The sequence below is a fragment of the Macaca mulatta genome, chromosome 5, assembly GCF_049350105.2.
Source record: "Macaca mulatta isolate MMU2019108-1 chromosome 5, T2T-MMU8v2.0, whole genome shotgun sequence".
Lineage (NCBI taxonomy): Eukaryota > Metazoa > Chordata > Mammalia > Primates > Cercopithecidae > Macaca > Macaca mulatta.
The window spans coordinates 64,791,668-64,813,816 of record NC_133410.1 but is presented as its reverse complement, the minus strand read 5'-3'; the positions used below and the strand labels follow the sequence as shown (position 1 = coordinate 64,813,816).

The 22,149-nt window shown below is 39.3% G+C and overlaps 1 long non-coding RNA gene across 2 annotated transcripts; it reads left to right on the top strand.

Annotated features, from left to right (window-relative positions):
* Window positions 1-5,492: 5,492 nt before the first annotated feature.
* Window positions 5,493-10,373, top strand: LOC144341174 (uncharacterized). 2 transcript variants are annotated; one of them, XR_013417958.1, is made up of 2 exons: window positions 5,493-6,562; window positions 8,544-10,373. It is a non-coding gene; the product is annotated as an uncharacterized LOC144341174 (long non-coding RNA). The 2 variants fall into 2 exon arrangements; XR_013417957.1 differs by having other exon boundaries at window positions 8,505-10,373.
* The last annotated feature ends 11,776 nt before the right edge of the window (window positions 10,374-22,149 follow it).

The following is a 22,149-nucleotide window of genomic DNA, read 5'->3' as shown; positions in this document are numbered from 1 at the left end:
CTATAAACTCATACCACAAAACAAAGGAAAATTTGTTTTTCTTCTTTCTTTGTTGAAGGAGTGCTGGGAGAGTCTCTGGACCACATTTTTTCTGTGTGTTTTCTGGCTTTTTAGATAGTATTATCAAGACTTTCCCTGGGTCTGCGCTGCACCCGTTGCTGCCTTTGGGACAAATTAGTCTAATACAGGAAAGCTTATTTCTCCTTTTTAATTTTATTTTTCTTTTTTTCTTTAGTTTCCCACCTTATCTTCCCCTTTGATGCCTCCTGTAAATGGAGTTTAATAGAAGGCATCACTATCATTTGGTTCCTTATTACAAATCAGTTCTTCTCTGGTACAGGTTGAAACTTGGTTAGAGCTGTCAGTCGAGTGGAGGTGGTTCTGTTAACTATGGATTCTATGGTTGATTGGAGGCTTATGATGAGGAGGGGTAAAAGGCAAGGGAGCATTAGGCAATGCTTTAATACAGCCAACACAACTCCTAATGTTTTAAAACCACCAAAGGATGAAAATCAACCTCCTAAGACGGAATCTGGAGACCATCCAAGTTCCAGGTCTGAAGTGGGACATGAGCTCTCTTCCACATCCTTGCAGTTATTTCTATGATGACTTTCCTGTTATCATTAATTTCTAGGCAGCAATTCATCAGGCTCAACTTTCCACATACTCCTTCTTTCTGGGCTAGGAGGTAGTCTGAAGCCAGTCTATTCTAATAGATGGTGTTCCTTATTTCTGTGGTGTGCTGGGCCAGCAAGTCTAACGTATTTGCTGTCTCATTAGTGATGATTTCAAGTACTGCCTGCAATCTTATGATGCAATTAAGCATGCAAATAAGGGTACAGTACCCCCTGACCTCTCTTGTGTCCAGGTACCTATAGTATGTATGGTACAATAAAGTCTTCACTACTGTATTTCTTATCCATGTAATGAGCACGCAGTGAGAGCATCCTAATATGGGTCCTCCTCCTTCTAGCACAGATATGGGGATCAGCACAAACAAAGCAAATAGTAGCATTCTTATGGCCAGAATGAGCAGTAAAGCCATGTAGGGGATTGGTTAAAGCAATAGCACAAGAGCAATATAATGAATAATACAAAGAAGATAACTGGGCCTAAGATTTCTGGCCATATTTACTCATTTGGTGATAATTCTTCAAGCTTTGGCCATGCATAGACTAGTCAACTCTTGTTGTGACTAGAGCAGGGCTTGCTGTTTTCTCAAGCTTCCACCGTGCATAGACTGGTCATCTTCCAGAGTGACCAGAGCAGGGCTGTTGTCATCTCCACTGGCACCGTCGTCTCATTGCAAGATCAGCCAGGTCGGATGGTCTGGGTCCTGCTGGCTTGTCCACTGGTCCTGGGCCGATGGTTTCAGCTGACTGTGGTGGATCCAAGGCACGACACCTGCAACTTTAACAACAGTAGGAGTGGACAAGATCACAGTATGGGGCCCATCCCATATGGGGCACAGAGTAGTTGGATTCTATTTCTTAACCTAAACAAAGTCTTCAGGTTTGAAAGGGTGCACTGGGCCTGTCAGACTTATAGGCATTCTTTCCTGTGCCCAAAATAAACCTTTTTCATGGCCATACCTAAAGCCTGCATTTGCGTCCTTAAAGTTAGTTTTTGTAGCTCATGGAGATTACCTTTAATCTGACTTATGATTGGGGGTGGCCGGCCGAACAAAATCTCACAGGGCAAATACCCAGTGTGGTTTGTTTTGTGGGGGTGCACCTGACTCAGAGAAGGACCATGGGCAAGACCTGGTCCCGCCTCAGATGAATTTTCTAACAAAATTTCTTCAGCAGCTGCTTGAGTGTCTGTTCATGCACTCCATCTTTCCTGAGCTCTGAGGCTGGCAGGCTGTGTGCAACTTCCATTTTATTTCTGATAGTCGAGTTAATCCTGAACTATTTCAGCCACAAATGCTGGTCCATTATCTGACCCCAAAGTTAGGAGCAGTTCAAATCTGGGAATAACATCTCTTAACAACACCTTGGTCACCTCTCATGCCTTCTCAGTCTGGGTGGGGAAGGCCTTGAGCCATCCTGAAAACATACAGACAAGCACCAAAATGTACCGATATCCCCCTGCTCGGGGCAATTCAGTGAAGTCCATAAGCAGGTTTTCACAGGGCACGGCTCCTGTTTCCTGAATTCCCGGGGGCTGAGTGGGCCCTTTTCGGGAGTTGTTCTGAGCACAAGTTAAACACTGTTTACAAATGGCTCAAGTAATAGCGGTGAGTCATAGCACATAGAAATGATGCCCTAATCGTGTCTCTAGTGCCATTTTTTCTCCTGTGAGTTCCTCGGTGGAAATGTTTTACAAATCTGGGGGCCAACATTTCTGGTATGGCTAGACTCCCATTGGAGAATTTCCACCATCCTTCTTCAAAGTCATTCCCATTTTCCTGGGCAAACCAAGCCCTTTTATTTGGAGTGTAGGTTGGGGGTCCCTGGAAGGGAAATCTCTGGGAGGAGGGGCATAGCTAAGGTTTCTTCTTAAGAAGGTGGAGTCACCATTGCAGCTTGCTTTGCCTCTTTGTCTGCTTTTCTGTGTCCTTTAGCCTCTAATGTTCCTGCCTTTTGCCTACATTGCATTACTGCTACCTGTTTGGGGGTCCATACCATATCTAAGAGCCTTAGAATTTCTTCATTGTACTTTATTTCTTTACCTCCAGGAGTTGAGTCCTTTTTCTTTGTAAGTAGCCCCATGAACATGCAAAGTGGCTAAAGCATATTTAGACTCTGTGTAAATATTTGCTGCTATGAGACCTATCAGCTCTGCTTTCTGAGAGGAAGTTCCTGTAGACAAAGACTGTGCCTCTACTACTGAGTCCCAAGTCACCACTGCATACCCAGTGTGGCAGACCCCTCTAGTATGAAGCTGCTCCCATCAGTAACATATTCAATGTCCAGGTCTCCGAAGGGCTGGTCTGTCAAATCTCTCTGGCTTGAGAACACTTCATCTACAACATCCACTCAGCAATGAAGGGGGTTTCCTGACATTGATTCAATGGGGAGCAAGGTAGCTGGGTTTAGGGTATTCACAGTTTCTAAATTTATGCAGGGATTTTCACATAGGAGCCCTTTTTATTGAGTTATTTTTGGATTTGATAACCAATAGTGCCCCCTTTGGTCGGTCAAAGTTATAATTGAGTGTGGTACCTGGATTGTCAGCTGCTGTCCTAAAGTCAGTTTATTAGCTTCCTGCACCAGCAAAGCAGTGACAACTAGTGCCTTAAAACAAGGAGGCCATTCAAGTGCCACAGAATTCAAATGCCTGGATAAGTGTGCCACCGGGTGATGTCATGACCCTATGGCTTGAGTTAGAACTCTTATGGCCATTCCCTTTTGCTCATGGACATATAAAAAAAAGGCTTAGTTAGATCTGGCAGTCCTAAAGCTGGAGCCTGAGTCAAGACTTCTTTGATTTCCTTAAAGGCCTTCTCCTGGTCGGCCTCCCAGAAGAGGGACTCCTTTTTCCTGTCTTTTTGGCTTCATATAATGGCTTAGCCACGAGCGAGAAATTTGGGATCCAGATGTGGCAGAACACTGCTGCCCCTAGGAATGCTCTTGTCACCGGGTGATAGGAGTAGAAAGCACATAAACAGCCTGCTTCCATTTGCTACCGAGCCATCTTTTCCTTTGGCTTATATAGAAGCCTAAATACTGGTCACTTTTAAGGCAGATTTGAGCCTTTTTCCCTGATACTTTATATCCTGCCTTCCATAGCAGGTGCAGGAGGTCTTGGGTCCCTTGGAAGGAGTCCTCTCTGGTTGGGCTGCTGGAAGATCATCAATGTACTGGAGCAAGATACAGTCACTATTTGGTGGGGTGTATGCTTTAAGGTCTGAGGCCAGTGCCTCTTCAAAGATCGTAGGAGAGTTTTTAAAGTCTTGTGGGAGTCTTGCCCAAGTGTACTGTGATTCACCCCATTGAAAAGCAAAAATAGACTGACTGATTGGTGCAAGCCAGAGACAGAATAATGTATCCTTTAAATCTAGGACTGTAAACTAAGTGGCTCTTACTGGACTATGTCCCCTTAAAGTAGACGGGTTTGGCACCACTGAGTGGATGGTCACCATGGCCTGATTTTCCACACAAAAATTCTGTACTGGTCTATATTCACCAGACGGCTTCCGCCCTGGCAAGAGAGGGGTGTTCCATGGTGACTGGCATTTGACTATGATTCCATGCTTATGAAGCCGCTCTAAGTGTTTGCGGACACCCCGTAGGATCTTGCGGAGTATCGGGTACTGTCGGACCAGAACCAGAGTTGCTCCCGGTTTTAACTCTACCACCACTGGTGCCTGACTTACAGCCAGTCCAGGTGGGATACTTTAGCCCAAACTCCGGGAATTTTAGTGAGCAACCCATGCGTTTCATTTACTGCTGGTTCCAGAGTCTTTTTTTCATATAATCTCCATTCTGCAGCTTACGGAACAGTAAGGGTTAACATCATAGCCTCTGGGCAAGGTAGGTTTAAAGTTACATTCCCTTTTGGCTAAAATATAATCTGTGCCTGCAGTTTTTGAAGTGGGTCTCTTCCCAGCAAAGGAACTGAACAGTTTGGGAGGTATAGGAATTCATGATGGACTTCTCATCCTCGTATAACACACCTCTTTGACCGACAGGTGGGCCTCTTTTCAGAGACCCCAGTGCTTCCTACAATAGTTACACAGTTCTTGGATAGTGGCCCTATAGGTTGAGTCACTACTGAGTGTTTAACTCTGGTGTCTACCGTAAAGTCCATTAGCTGGCCTCTCTCTTCTAATCTGACTGTGGGCTCCTCCGGGCCCAAAGTGAAGCAGCCTGGTCTGTCCTAGTCCTCATATCCTTCAGCCCCTGCCAGTCTGATCAGATCAGTGTCTGGTTTCTCCTGGGTGTGGCAGCCCCCAACTGGTGGCCTTACTATACCATGGCCCTGACACTTCTCCTTGATATTATTCTCTGGACACTCATCCTTCCAGTGTCCTTGTCTTTTGCACCGTGCACACTGATTTCTTTCCAGCTTCGGTGGGCTCTCAAATCCCTGTCCATACTGGCCTCTTCCCTGCCCACGTCCCTGCCCACATCACGACCCCGCCCACATCACGACCCCTTGCAAAGCCAGCTTCCCTCCCTGTGAGGGCTGCTGCCAGCAAATAGGCCTTTTTCTTAAGCCTTCAATGAGCCTCCCTCTTTGCCTCCTGATCTCGGTTAATGTACACCTTGTGGCCACTTCAGTAAGCTGAGTGGCATTCATGCCTGCAAAACCTTCCATTTTCTGCAATTTTCGCCTGATATCCCCCTAGGCCTGCAATACAAATGCCCTGTTCACCATGCGCTGGCCTCAGTAAGTCTTTTATAAAACTGACTGGGGCTTTCATCTGAGCCCTGGAGCACCACTGAGATTTTCCCGAAATTGATTGTCTTTCTCCTGCCTTCCCTTAAACTTTGCAGGGGTGCCTCTTAGTATCTGGGCAGCTGCTGTAGCTGGGCTGCCTCATTTGGATCGTATGGGGGTCCCTTGTTTCCAGAGACGCATTTGCATAGCCGGAACACGACCTGACTGGAGACAGCTTGCTTGACTTCCTAGCATTTCACCTTAACTTCCTGGAGGGAGCGCTCAGATTTTTTCATCTCAGGAGAGACTGGGGGCGTGTATCCTTTTGAGCTTGACTCCTCAAAGTCAGTAACTCTGTGTAAAGGGAGGTAGATAGGAACATATGGAGGAGGGGTCTCTTTTCCCTCCAGTGGTTCTTGCAAAACCGGTTTTTCCTGCGACTTTCTTTCTGTCTCCGTGTTTGCCAGAGAAGCTTTCACTTTTCACTCTGCTCATGCTACAAGCTCCTATGACTTTCTTTTTAACTCTGTGTTTACAGGCGAAGCTTTCACTTTGTCTTTGTAGCTGCCAGCACAGCTGATTTCTCTGCTCCACTGCGAGCATTCCGCAATAAGCTGCTAAACAGGGCTGCATTCGGCCGTGAGTTAGTATAAGGAAATTTGGTCTGAACGCCATGACTGTCCTCCGACTCTGGTCACCACCTTAAACACGTGACCAATGGTCTCCCTATCTGTGGTACATTCGGCGGCCAGCCAACACCAAAAGAGGGCTATTCTAATTCACAGAGAGCTCTCAGGATTCGATGGGTTAACTCGACTTCCTAACCCGCCCCCCCCCCCCCCCACCCCCAGCAAAACCTTTCTTAAAGTTCTTTAACATGCATTCCAATGGGTTGGGTTTCGACAGTTTTCCTCCCATTCCCTCCTGGTTATGACACAGCACATGCACCTTTCCTTTCATTTTAGACCAATCGGCCTCGGTTGGTCCTACACTTTGCTTGGATAGATGCTGGGATTGCTTCAGGGTCTGAGTTTTCATAATAGTGCTGTTATGAATATGGATGTGCAAATATCTCTTTGAGATCCTGATTTTAATTCTTATGGATAAATATCCAGAAGAGGGATTGCTGCATCACATGGTAATCTTATGTTAATTTTTTTGAGAAACCTCCACACTGTTTTCAGTAGTGCCAAGTTTTTAAACAAACCTCATCACTCAGTTCCTTTGGAAGGAGGTATGTGCCACAAGATACATTTCCTCTATTATTAATGCATAGTCATGCAAGTGTGCGTGTGTGTGTATTTGACTTAGTACATATAATAAGAATTAAAATAACATCTTTGCACAGTAGTGGAGAAAGATACTGTTAAAAAATATGGAAACCAGACTCTTCATTTATAATATTTTAATCACTAGTATGGATTCTTAGGAAGACTAGTGTTATTTGTTTATGTATCTTTAATTTTATATTGTTCTAGTTCTGCTAAATAACTTGTATTTATTCCAGGCAGCTTTTCTGTTTAGTCATGAGGATTTATTTACCTGACTATGAGCACAAAGGAAAAGTTACTTGTTATTGGGAAGACGTTATATATTTCTCTCAACTATATAATCTAACATAAAACATTTTTTTATGTTCTTATTGGACATTTACATATTCCCTGGTAAATTCCTGTTTAGAACTTTTAAACATTTTTTGATTAAGCTATTTGTCTTTTTAACATTGAGCTGTAAGCTTTCTTTATATATTTTTTATATAAGTCACTTATCAGGTATGTAACTTGTAAATATATACTTTAAACTCGGGTTTCTCTTTTGACTTCATTAATGGTGTTCTTTGATTTTGAAAATCTTAATTTTGATGAAACTCTGTTTATCAATTTTATTTTGGTTGCTTCTGCTCCTGGCGTCATATCTAAAAACCTTGCCAAATTCAGTGTTCCAAAAATTTTTACTTTTCTGTATATACAGTTGTTTTTGGTGCTTTGAAATATTAATGAATTCATCCTGTCATCAACCCCATGAGGTTGATAATACTATGACCACCACTGCCATTTCATTGGTGAGGAAGTTGAAGCAAATAAAGCCACCTTATTATTCCTACTTTTCTTTATAAATGTCTCAATACCTGGATGATTTGTATAAAATATTCTGTTGTAAACGCTTCCTATAACTTTTTAACATCAATGTTTTAGTGTAGGTGTGTCTGTGTATGACATGATTGATATATATGTATACAAATACAAATCTATGTATTTGGTGATCTATATATAGTGATATATATGTGTGTGTGTATAGACACATACACATCTATATATAGTGATATATGTTTAAATCATGCCTTAGGCTCAAGAATATTTGTTGGGAGACTTGTTTAATGATGAGACTTCTGGTTAACAAAGACAAATAGGTTTCTGTTAGTCTGGACCACTGTGATCATAAAGTGCTTCACTGATGTGCAGATTAAAGGTGTATGGCTTAATTTAGCTATTTTCCCAAACTTTATATACTTTTTGTATTCCTTGTATATATCTTTTTGTTATACTAAAAATTTAATGTTATATTTATAGGAGGGAACGATCAAAAGACTGTGGAAAAGAGAAAAAATTAGACATGATCATTTAAAATATAGTTATGTAGAATAATAATTATTATTTCAAACTGTCTTCAATAAACACATTGAATTTCCCAACATACCTATAAGATAATAAAGTGATACTGTGTCTTGTTTCAAAAGAAATGGACATATATATGTGCATGTATGTTTAGCAAGATTGAAAATTCACTAAGTCCTTTTAGAATGCATTTCCTATATTATCACAAACTAAAATTAAGAAGTTACATTTGCTATTAAAGGTCATAAATGAGAATAAAACCAATATGAAATTTAGGATTGTTTTTCCTAGCTCTGTTAAGAATGATGATGCTATGTTGATGAGAATTGCACTGAATTCATAGATTGCTTTTGGCTGTATGGTCATTTTCATAAAATTGATTGTACCCATCCATGAACATAGGACATGTTTCCATTTGTTTGTGTCATCTATGATTTGTTTTGACAGAATTTTGTAGTTTTCTTAGTGGAGGTCTTTCAGCTTCTTGGTTGAGTATATTTCTAAGTATTTTATTTTATTTTATTTTATTTTATTTTATTTTATTTTATTTTCTTGATTCAGCTGTTGTGAAAAGGGTTGAATTCTTGATTTGATTCTCAGATTGAAGTCTGCATAGCCAAAGCAAGACTAAGCAAGAAGAACAAATCTGGAGGTATCACATTCCCCAACTTCAAACTACTACAAGGCTGTAGCTACTGAAACAGGGTGGCACTGGTATAAAAACAGGTATGTCGACCAACGGAACAGAATCCAGAATCCAGAAATAAAGCCAAAAACTTATAGATAACTGATCTTTGACAAAGCAAACAAAAACATAAAGTGGAGAAAGGACACCTTATTCAACCTATTCAACCAATGGTGCTGGGATAATTGACAAGCCACATGTAGTAGAACGGTACTGAATCCACATCTCTCGACTTATTTTAAAAAATCTACTTAAGATGGATGAAAAAGGCCGGGCGCGGTGGCTCAAGCCTGTAATCCCAGCACTTTGGGAGGCCGAGACGGGCGAATCACGAGGTCAGGAGATCGAGACCATCCTGGCTAACACGGTGAAACCCTGTCTCTACTAAAAAATACAAAAACTAGCCGGGCGAGGTGGCGGGCGCCTGTAGTCCCAGCTACTCGGGAGGCTGAGGCAGGAGAATGGCATAAACCTGGGAGGCAGAGCTTGCAGTGAGCTGAGATCCGGCCACTGCACGCCAGCCTGGACGACAGAGCCAGACTCCGTCTCAAAAAAAAAAAAAAAAAAAAAAAGATGGATGAAAAAATTAAACCTAAGACCTGAAACAATAAAAACTCTACGAGATAACATCAGAAAGTCTCTTCTAGACATTGGCTTAACAAGGACTTTATGACCAAGAACCTAAAAGCAAATGCAACAAAAACAAAGATAAATAGATGTGACTTAACTAAGTCACATCTATTTAGTTTAATTAAACTAAAAGGCTTCTGCACAGCAAAGAAATAATCAGCTGAGTCAACAGACAACTCACAGAATGGGAGAAAATATTCACCAACTGTGCACCTGACAAAGGACTAATATTCAGAATGTACAAAGAGTTCAAGCAAATTAACAAGAGAAAAACAAATAATACCCTTAAAAAGTAGGCCGATCAAGAATTGACAATTCTCAAAAGAAAATATACAAATGTCCAACAAACATAAAAAAAAATGTGCTCAACATCACTAATTATCATGGAAATGCAAATGAAAACCACAGTGCAATACCACTGTCCTCCTGTAAGAATGAGCATCATTAAAATCCCTCAAATAATACAATACTCGCATGGATGTGGTAGAAAGGAAACACTTTTACACTGCTGGTGGGAATGTAAACTAGTAGAACCACTATAGAAAAGAGTATGGAGATTCCTTAAAGAACTAAAAGTAGATCTACATTTTTACCCAGCTATCCTACTACTGGGTATCTACACAGAAAAAAAGAAGTCATTATATGCAAAGAGTCGTGCACTCACATCTTCACAGCAGCACAATTCCCAACTGTAAAAATATGGAACAAACCTAAATGTCCAACAACCAATGGGAGGATAAAGAAAATGTGACACACACACACACACACACACACACACACACACACACACACAGTCATACACCTTGGATTGCTACTCAGCTACAAAAATAACAAAATAATGCCATTAACGGCAACCTGGATAGAGTTGCAGACCATTATTCTAAGTGAAGTAATTCAGGATTAGGTAGTCAAACATTGGATGTTCTCACTTGTAAGTGGGAACTAAGCTATGAAAACGCCAAGGCGTAAGAGTAATATAATGGACTCTCAGCACTCCGGGAAAGGTCGGAATGGGAAGAGGGATAAAAGACTACACTTTGGGTGCTGTGTACACTGCTTGGGTGATGGGTGTGCCGAAATTTCAGAAATCACAACTAAATAAATTATCCATCTGATCAAACACCACCTGTTCCCTAAAATCTATTGAAATAATTTAAAATATGAGAATAAAATCAACCAGATGAATATTTTTAAGTGACCAGAAAAAATGGGTAAACTGAGGCTCAGGGTGAAAGATTGGCTCAAAAGAAGCATGGGACTGGACCCCAGCTCTCCTGACTTTTAGTCCAGTGTTCTCTCCACCACTCACTCACTCATTTCTACATTTCTAATTTTTTTTGGACAAAGATGTCTTGATTTTGTTGATATCACATGGAAAGTCTGAATTGGCTCATAGAACCAAAGACTTTGTAAAATAGTTCAATATTACTGTAGGAAGCAGGTAGCAGTAGCTATATTTCTAATTCCACATACATTCTATTGGGGAAATGAATATAGCTCTAAAATAATAAACATTTTGCCACAAGTTTTGGGAAAAAAATGACGCTGAAGCACTGTGCTTCAGTGTAAAGGCCAAGTAGCACTACTCATCTCAAAATATTAAAAGGAAGAGAGAGTTTTTTAATACAATTCAATTGTTTAATAATTCCTTTAACAACAGTTAAAATATGAAAATCCTGCTCAAAATGAAGCCAAAGTAATCTGAGTATTTGCAAAACAGTACCAATACTGTCAGCGGACTTCTTAATATTCTTGTGTTTAAGTAAAATGCGTGAAATGTACTTAAGCTCAGTAAAATTTTTTTCATGTAACCTGTAAATGGGAGCAACGAATTTCAATATAAACTCTACAAGTTTAAATATCAGTTTGTATGACTTTATACTATTTAACAGTTTTGCCAGTATTTTCCCTCTTGACGAAAACTGTTTCTAACCATTAAACAGGTATTAAATCTCTGAAAAACAAATTTTTATTTGACAAGGTAAGTAAGTTTTAAAGAGATTTTCTGTCACAGAAAGAAAGGAATCTTGCGCCATAACCTTTCTTGTTGGAATAAACTGAAGAAGTCCCATCTATCTGGTTTCCCAGCTTCAAGACTCAAATACAGCTAATCTCTTTTCCCCTTCTTTCCAGTTCTAGCAAATTTCCAGAAATAAAACATACAACGTTGTATGATGGTAAATGTTACAGTTGCCACACAGGTCAGCAGGAACCCAATCACATCCAAAGAGTGGTACTGGAAACAGGTTAGGTCGTGGACTGCAACCTGAGGGTGCTTGGCTCCTTTATGGTGACTAAAAAATTCAATCCACAAGACTGCTCAACCTTTACTGGTTGATTATGACAAATTCTTGATAACTTCATAGTGTTCTCTTTATATCTGAAGGATAAACATAGAGATACCAAAATTGAAAGTAAGTTTATTTTCTTGAGCATATCAAGTCCATGTAAGGTTTTTATTTTAACTAATTAATTAATTAATTAATTAATTGAAACAGAGTCTTGCTGTGTTGCCCAGGCTGGAGTGCAGTGGTGCAGTCTCGGCTCACTGCAACCTCCACCTACCATGGTGTCAAGAGGTTTTCCTGCCTCAGCCTCCCAAGTAGCTGGGATTACAGGCACAAGACACCATGCCTGGCTACTTTTTGGATTTTTAGTAGAGACAAACAGGGTTTTTCCATGTTGGCCAGAGTGATCTCGAACTCCTGACCTCAGGTGATCCACCCACCTCGGCCTCCTAAAGTGCTAGGATTACAGGCATGAGCCACTGCACCCAGAACATGAAAGGTTTTTAAAGTTCTAAATGATTCAAAGTAAATGACATAAAATTGACATAGAATTTGTGCAATTTAGTTTGAGTCATCATAGAAACTTTGGCTTTTACATTGGAATTTTATCATTGACAAATTTTTTAAAGTAAAATGGAAAGTCAGGAAAATTAATTTCTTACAGGAAAAACAAATATAAGCCATTTTATTATTACTTTTTAGTTTGTTAATTTTTAGTTTTTGTGGGTATTTACCAGGTATATATATTTATGGGTTGCATGAGATGTTTTGATACAGGCTGCAATGTGAAATGATCACATCATGGAGAATAAGGTATCCTTCCCTTAAAAGGATAACTTTGTGTTGTGAACAATCCAATTATACTCTTTTAGTTCTCAAACAGGCATATGAGAACGTGCGCAACATCATGAGCAATTTTAAGTGCTTTAGGAAAGATAGTGGAAATACAATTTGAAAACTATCATGTTTAAGTTCCAGAAAGGAATTGTGTCATGGCGAGTGAAATGCCTCATAGCTAGTCACTCTGCTTCTACCCTACCTTTTGTCTCCTACTGTTTCCTACCCAGTAGCCAAAATTATATTTTTGAAATAAAAGTCAGATTTTGCCACTCCCCTAATTAAGATTTTTGCCTGACTTCTCATCATATTAAGAATAAAATCCAACTCTGTTATTTGGCCTACAGGACCCTGCAATGTCAAACACTGGCAAACTGTTCTCCTAACACTTTTGCCATACACGCTAGGTCTTCTAGAGACATTGGCCTTCTATTTTTCTTTAGGGCGCCAAAAGTGTTCTCACCATAGCATCTTTACACATTTTGCCCCCTCCTTGTGCTCTTGGAACATTCTTTCTTGCAACAACCCAAGGCATACTTCTATCTCTTTTTGAGGCTTCCCTTTAAGTATTCCCTCTAAGAGAGGCTTTTCCTGGCCACACTATTTTCTCTACGTTTTACGCTTATTTTGATACTTGATTCTTACAATGTTAAATATATTATATATCTTATAAAATAAACCTTTAAATATTAAAGTCAAAATATAAATATACATACACTAAGTGAATAGGTCAAAAGTGTAAGATCATCTTGAACATTATCTTGAAGAGAAGATACCAATTTACCTACTCTTCAGATCATGGTGTAGGATGTCACAACCTGCCTAGAATAACTCTCTTGTCCTGAAAGATTTAGTCACTACTTTTGTCGTCCAATTAAATAGTAGCCTGACTTCAAATATCATACATTAGTTTTCTTTGTTTATCTAACTGAATTATATAACATATATTCATTAGAGTCTATTTTTTAAAACTTTTGTGTAGCCGTTGTTGGTTAATACCATTGCTGTGTAGTATTTTGTTGATTGTTAAACCACAGATTATGTCATCATTTTATGACCAATAGACATTTGGGCTACTAACAATTTTTAGACAATATTAATAATTCTGTCATAAACATTCTTGTATATGAAGTGCAAAAGTTCCCCCCCCCCCACAAGATGTGTGACAGCTGTGTGGCTCATCTGTTCAGTCGCCATGCACGTTCAAGCCCCTTACGGGAGAGGGAGCAGGCAGACAGGCAAGTGCAGGAGCCTGGGCGAGCGCCCCTGGGCTCTGGCGCCACGGCAGCATACAGGGGTGGGAGTCTGCAACTCCTGAAGCCCAAGTGGGCATGTGTTAGTGTACTCTTTTAGCCTTGCCATATACTGATGGCTTAAGTGTTAACCAGTTCAGCGTCCTGTTAGTACTCAGGTCCTTGTCCAGCATCCAGGAAGAATCAAGTTGCACATGGACTTGGAGGACAAATGCAGGGGTTTCACTGAGTGGTGGAGGTGGCTCTTAGTGGGATGAATAGGGAGCTAGAATGGTGATGGAGTGGGAAGATGATCTTCCTCTGGAGTTTGGTCATCCAGCATCCAATCTCCTCTCGTCTCCAACCGTCTTCAGCTGAACTACTCTCGGCATTCAGAAACTCCTTCTCTTCTCTCTGTTGCAGCATTCTGCCATTCTTCTGCTCTTCTGTTCATGCCAGGCGGTTGGGGTTTATATGAGTACAAAATGGGGGGTATGGTGGGCCAAAAGGCAACTTTGGACCTCAAAAACAGAATGTCTCTTCTCATTTAAGGCCAAGAGTTTTCAGGCTTGAGGGTGGGACCTTTGCAGGGGAACCAACAACTTCTACCCAGTATTTTCCTGTTTCCTGTGTGGAAGAATTGGAACACTCTTGCATTGTTGGTGGTAATGACAAATGGAACAAGTACTTTGGAAAACAGTTTAGCAGTTCTTCATAAACATATTTCCCACATGAGCCAGCAATTCCACTTATAGTATTAATCCCAAAGAAAAACATGTTTATGCAAAAACATGTGTAGCAATGTTCCTAGAAGCCACAATTGGAAACAATCAAAAGACCAATGAACTGAAAAGTGAACAAAGAAAATATGGCATATCCATACTCTAAAATAATATACTGCTGTAAGAAGAAATGAAAATACACACTACAACGTGAGTGAATCTAAAAACTATTTTTAAAAAAACCCAAAAAATTATTCTCAGTGAAAGAAGTCACTTATACAACACCCTAAATTGTATGATTCCAGATGGATTCATGACTCGTAAGCATTCTAAATATATTGGGATTTTACACCTTAAATAGGTGGCTTTTAAGTCATGGAAATTACATGTAATTATCAAGCCTGTTACAATAATGCAAACAATAAAAATGAATTTTTCATCAAGAAAATAGTTATGTTTTTAGAGATTTTAGTTATTTAATTAAAATATTTTATCATATTTCTTTAAGTTTATCCTTCCTTTCTACTGTGGACTGATCATATGATTTTTTAAAAAACTGTTTTTTTTAGGAAAAGAAGTCGTCAAATTGTCCCTGTTTGCAGATGACATGATTGTATATTTAGAACAACCCATGGTCTCAGCCCAAAATCTCCTTAAGCTGATAAGCAACTTCAGCAAAGTCTCAGGATACAAAATCAATGTGCAAAAATCACAAGCATTCTTATACACCATAACAGACAAACAGAGAGCCAAGTCATAAACGAACTCCCATTGACAATAGCTTCAAAGAAAATAAAATACCTAGGAATCCAACTTACAAGGTATGTAAAGGACCTCTTCAAGGAGAACAACAAACCACTGCTCAGTGAAATAAAAGAGGACACAAGCAAATGGAAGAACATACCATGCTCATGGATAGGAAGACTCAATATCATTAAAATGGCCATACTGCCCAAGGTTATTTATAGATTCAATGCCATCCCCATCAAGCTACCAATGAGTTTTTTCACAGAATTGGAAAAAACTGCTTTAAAGTTCATATGGAACCAGAAAAGAGCCCGCATTGCCAAGACAATCCTAAGTCAAAAGAACAAAGCTGGAGGCATCACGCTACCTGACTTCAAACTATACTACAAGGCTACAGAAACCAAAACAGCATGGTACTGGTCCCAAAACAGATATATAGACCAATGGAACAGAACAGAGTCCTCAGAAATAATACCACACATCTATAGCCATCTGGTCTTTGATAAACCTGACAAAAACAAGAAATAGGGACAGGATTCCCTATTGAATAAAAGATGCTGGGAAAATTGACTAGCTATAAGTAGAAAGCTGAAACTGGATCCTTTCCTTACTCCTTATATGAAAATTAATTCAAGATGGATTAGAGACTTAAATGTTAGACCTAATACCATAAAAACCCTAGAGGAAAACCTAGGTAATACCATTCAGGACATAGGCATGGGCAAGGACTTCATGTCTAAAACAACAAAAGGAATGGCAACAAAAGCCAAAATTGACAAATGGGATCTAATTAAACTAAAGAGCTTCTGCACAGCAAAAGAAACTACCATCAGAGTGAACAGGCAACCTACAGAATGGGAGAAAATTTTTGCAATCTACTCATCTGACAAACGGCTAATATCCAGAACCTATAAAGAACTCAATCAAATTTACAAGAAAAAAACAAACAACCCCATCAAAAAGTGGGCAAAGGATATGAACAGACACTTCTCAAAAGAAGACATTCATACAGCCAACAAACACATGAAAACATTCTCATCATCACTCGACATCAGAGAAATGCAAATCAAAACCACAATGAAATACCATCTCACACCAGTTAGAATGGAAATCATTAAAATGTCAGGAAACAACAGGTGCTGGAGAGGGTGTGGAGAAATAGGAACACTTTTACACTGTTGGTGGGATTGTAAACTAGTTCAACCAGTGCAGAAAACAGTGCGGCAATTCCTCAAGGATCTAGAACTAGAAATACCATTTGACCCAGCCATCCCATTACTGGTTATATACCCAAAGGATTATAAATCATGCTGCTGTAAAGACACATGCACACATATGTTTATTGCAGCACCATTCACAATAACAAAGCCTTGGAATCTACCCAAATGTCCATCAGTGACAGACTGGATTAAGAAAATGTGGCACATATACACCATGGAATACTATGCAGCCATCAAAAAGGATGAGTTTGTGTCCTTTGTAGGGACATGGATGCAGCTGGAAACCATCATTCTTAGCAAACTATCACAAGAACAGAAAACCAAACACCACATGTTCTCACTCATAGGTGGGAACTGAACAATGAGATCACTTGGACTCAGGAAGGGGAACATCACACACCGGGGCCTATCACGGGGAGGGGGGAGGGGGAAGGGATTACATTGGGGTTGATGTAAATGACGAGTTGATGGGTGCTGACGAGTTGATGGGTGCAGCACACCAACATGGCACAAGTATACATATGTAACAAACCTGCACGTTATGCACATGTACCCTAGAACTTAAAGTATAATAAAAAATAAAAAATAATAAAATAAAATAAAATAAAATAAAAACAAAATCCCTGAAGCCAACAGAGATCGGTGGCCAATATTCAATATTCTTTTTTTTTTTCAATTTTTTTTTTTAAATTATACTTTAAGTTCTAGGGTACATATGCACAATGGGCTGGTTTGTTCCATATGTATATATGTGCCATGTTGATGGGCTGCACCCATTAACTTGACATTTACATTAGGTATATCTCCTAATGCTATCCCATCCCCCACCTCCCCACAATGGGACCCGGTGTGTGATGTTCCCCTTCCTGTTTCCAAGTGATCTCATTGTTCAGTTCCCACCTATGAGTGAGAACATGCGGTATTTGGTTTTCTGTTCTTGTGATAGTTTGCTGAGAATGATGGTTTCCAGCTGCATCCATGTCCCTACAAAGGACACAAACTCATCCTTTTTTATGGCTGCATAGTATTCCATGGTGTATATGTGCCACATTTTCTTAATCCAGTCTGTCACTGATGGACATTTGGGTGGATTCCAAGTCATTGCTATTGTGAATAGTGCCACAATAAATATACGTGTGCATGTGCCTTTATAGCAGCATGACTTATAATGCTTTGGGTATATCCACAGTAATGGGATGGCTGGGTCAAATGGTGTTTCTAGTTCTAGATCCTTGAGGAATCGCCATACTGTTTTCCACAATGGTTGAACTAGTTTACACTCCCACCAACAGTGTAAAAGTGTTCCTATTTCTCCACATCCTCTCCAGCACCTGTTGTTTCCTGACTTTTTAATGATTGGCATTCTAACTGGTGTGAGATGGTATCTCATTGTGGTTTTGATTTGCATTTCTCTGATGGTGAGTGATGATGAGCATTTTTTCATGTGTCTTTTGGGTGTATGAATGTCTTCTTTTGAGAAATGTTTGTTCATATCCTTTGCCCACTTTTTGATGGATTTTTTTTTTTTTTTTTGTAAATTTGTTTGAGTTCTTTGTAGGTTCTGGATATTAGCCCTTTGTCAGATGAGTAGATTGCAAAAATTTTCTCCCATTCTGTAGGTTGTCTGTTCACTCTGATGGTATTTTCCTTTGCTGTGCAGAAGCTATTCAGTTTATTTAGATCCCATTTGTCAATTTTGGCTTTTGTTGCCGTTGCTTTTGCTGTTTTAGACATGAAGTCCTTGCCCATGTATATGTCCTGAATGGTATTACCTAGGTTTTCCTCTAGGGTTTTTATGGTTTTAGGTCTCACATTTAAGTCTCTAATCCATCTTGAATTAATTTTCATATAAGAAGTAAGGAAAAGATCCAGTTTCAGCTTTCTACTTATGAGTAGTCAATTTTCCCAGCACCATTCATTCAATAGGGAATCCTGTCTCATTAGTTGTTTTTCTCAGGTTTGTCAAATATCAGATGGCTGTAGATGTGTGGTATTATTTCTGAGGGCGCTATTCTGTTCCATTTGTCTATATCTCTGTTTTGGTAGCAGTACCATACTGTTTTGGTTACTGTAGCCTTATAGTATAGTTTGAAGTCAGGTAGTATGATGCCTCCAGCTTTGTCCTTTTGGCTTAAGATTGTCTTGGCAATGTGGGGTCCTTTTTGGTTCCATATGAACTTTAAAGCAGTTTTTTCTGATTCTGTGAAGAAAGTCATTGTTAGCTTAGTGGGGATGGCATTGAATCTATAAATTACCTTTGGCAGTATGGCCATTTTAATGATATTGATTCTTCCTATCCATGAGCATGGTATGTTCTTCTATTTGTTTGTGTCCTCTTTTATTTCACTGAGCAGTGGTTTGTTGTTCTCCTTGAAGAGGTCCTTTACATCCCTTGTAAGTTGGATTCCTAGATATTTTATTCTCTTTGAAGCAATTGTGAATGGGAATTCATTCATGATTTGGCTTTCTGTTTGTCTGTTATGGTGTATAAGAATGCTTGTGATTTTTGCACATTGATTTTGTATCCTGAGACTTTGCTGAAGTTGCTTATCAACTTAAGGAGATTTTGGGCAGAGACAATGGAGTGTTCTAAATATACAATTATGTCATCTGCAAACAGGGACAATTTGACTTCTTCTTTTCCTAACTGAATACCCTTTATTTCTTTCTCTTGCCTGATTGTCCTAGCCAGAACTTCCAACACTATGTTGAATAGGAGTGGTGAGAGAGGGCATCCCTGTCTTGTGCCAGTTTTTAAAGGGAATGCTTCCAGTTTTTGCCCATTCAGTATGATATTGGCCATGGATTTGTCATAAATAGCTCTTATTATTTTGAGATGTGTTCCATCAATACCAAATTTATTGAGCGTTTTTAGCATGAGGGGATGTTGAATTTTGTCAAAGGTCTTTTCTGCATCTACTGAGATAATCATGTGGTTTTTGTCTTTGGTTCTGTTTATATGCTGGAATATGTTTATTTATGTGCGAATGTTGAACCAGCCTTGCATCCCAGGGATGATGACCACTTGATCATGGTGGATACACTTTTTGATGTGCTGCTAGATTTGCTTTGCCAGTATTTTATTGAGGATTTTTGCATCAATGTTCATCAGAGATATTGGTTTAAAATTCTCTCTCTCTTTTTTTTTTTGTATCTCTGTCAGGCTTTGGTATCAGGATGATGTTGGCCTCATAAAATGAGATAGGGAGGATTCCCTCTATTTCTATTGATTTGAATAGTTTCAGAAGGAATGGTACCAACTCCTCCTTCTACCTCTGTTAGAATTTGGCTGTGAATACTCTGGTCCTGGACTTCTTTTGGTTGGAAGGCTATTAATTATTGCCTCAATTTCAGAGCCTGCTATTAATATATTCAGGGATTCAGCTTCTTCCTGGTTTAGTCTTGGGAGAGTGTAAGTGTCCAGGAAATTATCCATTTCTTCTAGATTTTCTAGTTTATTTGCACAGAGGTGTTTATAGTATTCTCTGATGGTAGTTTGTATTTCTGTGGGGTTGGTGGTGATATCCCCTTTATCATTTTTTTGCATCTATTTGATTCTTCTCTCTTTTATTCTTTTTAGTCTTGCTATTGGTCTATCAATTTTGTTGATCTTTTCAAAAGATCTGCTCCTGGATTCATTGATTTTCTGGAGGGTTTTTTGTGTCTCTATCTCCTTCAGTTCTGCTCCGATCTTAGTTATTTCTTGCCTTCTGCTAGCTGTTGAATGTTATTGCTCTTGCTTCTCTAGTTGTTTCAATTGTGATGTTAGGGTGTCAATTTTAGATCTTTCCAGCTTTCTCTTGTGGGAATTTAGTGCAATAAATTTTCCTCTACACACTGCTTTAAATGTGTCCCAGAGACTCTGGTATGTTGTATCTTTGTTCTCATTGGTTTCAAAGAACATCTTTATATCTGCCTTCATTTTGTTATGTACCCAGTAGTCATTGAGGAGCAGGTTGTTCAGTTTCCATGTAGTTGAGTGGTTTTGATAGAGTTTCTTGGTCCTGAGTTCTAGTTTGATTGCTCTATGGTCTAGGAGACAGTTTGTCATAATTTCTGTTCATTTACATTTGCTGAGGAGTGCTTTACTTCCAACTATGCTGTCAGTTTTGGATAAGTGTGATGTGGTGCTGAGAAGAATGTGTATTCTATTGGTTTTGGTTGGAGATTTCTGTAGATGTCTATTAGGTATTCTTGGTGCAGAGTTGAGTTCAATTCCGGGATATCCTTGTTAGTTTCTGTCTCGATCTGTCAAATGTTGACAGTGGGGTGTTAAAGTCTCCCATTAGTATTGTATGGGAGCCTAAGTCTCTTTGTAAGTCTCTAAGGACTTGCTTTATGAAGCTGGGTGCTCCTGTATTGGGTGCATATATATTTAGGTTAGCTCTTCCTGATAAGTTGATCCCTTTATCATTATGTAATGGCCTTCTTTGTCTCTTTTGATCTTTGATGGTTTAAAATCTGCTTTATCAGAGACTAGGATTGCAACCCCTGCCTTTTTTCTTGTTTTCCGTTTGCTTGGTAGATCTTCCTCCATTCCTTTATTTTGAGCCTATGTGTGTCTCTGCATGTGAGATGGGTCTCCTGAATACAGCAAACTGATGGGTCTTGACTCTTTATCCAATTTGCCAGTCTGTGTCTTTTAATTGGAGCATTTAGTTCATTTACATTTAAGGTTAATATTGTTATGTGTGAACCTGATCCTGGCTTTATGATATTAGCTGGTTATTTTGCTCGTTAGTTGATGCAATTTCTTCCTAGTATCAATGGACTTTACATTTTGGCATGTTTTTGCAATGGCTGATACCTGTTGTTCCTTCTTTCCATGTTTAGTGCTTCCTTCAGGATCTCTTGTAGGGCAGGCCTGGTGGTGACAAAATCTCTAAGCATTTGTTTGTCTGTACAGGATTTTATTTCTCCTTCACTTCTGAAATGTAATTTGGCTGGATATGAAATTCTGGGTTGAAAATTCTTTTCTTGAAAAATATGGAATATTGGCCCCCACTCTCTTCTGGCTTGGAGAGTTTCTGCTGAGAGATCTGCTGTTAGTCTGATGGGCTTCCCTTTGTGCTTAAACCGATCTTTCTCTCTGGCTGCCCTTAAGATTTTTTCCTTCATTTCAACTTTGGAGAATCTGACAATCACATGTCTTGGCGTTGCTCTTCTTGAGAAGTATCTTTGTGGCGTTCTCTGTATTTCCTGAATTTGAATGTTGGCCTGGCTTATTAGGTTGGGGAAATTCTCTCGGATCATATCCTGCAGAGTGTTTTCCAACTTGATTCCATTTTCTCCAGCACTTTCAGGCATACCTATCAGACATAGATTTGATTTTTTCACATAAAGCCATATTTCTTGGAGGCTTTGTTCATTTCTTTTTACTCTTTTTTCTCTACACTTCTCTTCTCCATTCATTTCATTCATTTGATCTTCAATTGCTGATACTCTTTCTTCCAGTTGATCGAGTCAGTTACTGAAGCTTATGCATTTCTCATATAGGTCTTGTGTTATGGTTTTCATCTGTATCAGTTCTTTTAAGGTCTTCTCTGCAATGATTATTCTAGTTATCCATTCATCCATTTTTTTTAAAGGTTTTTACTTTCTTTACACTGGTTACGTAGTTCCTCCTTTAGCTCTGAGAAGTTTGATTGACTGAAGCCTTCTCTCAATTCATCAAAGTCATTCTCCATCCAGCTTTGTTCTGTTGATGGCAATACTACTCATCTTAAAATATCAAAAGGAAGAGAGACTTTCCATACAATTTCACTATGTAATAGTCTCTTTAGTAGCCGTTAAAACAATACAATCTTGTTCAAAATGAAGCCAAATTATTCTGAGTATGTGCAAA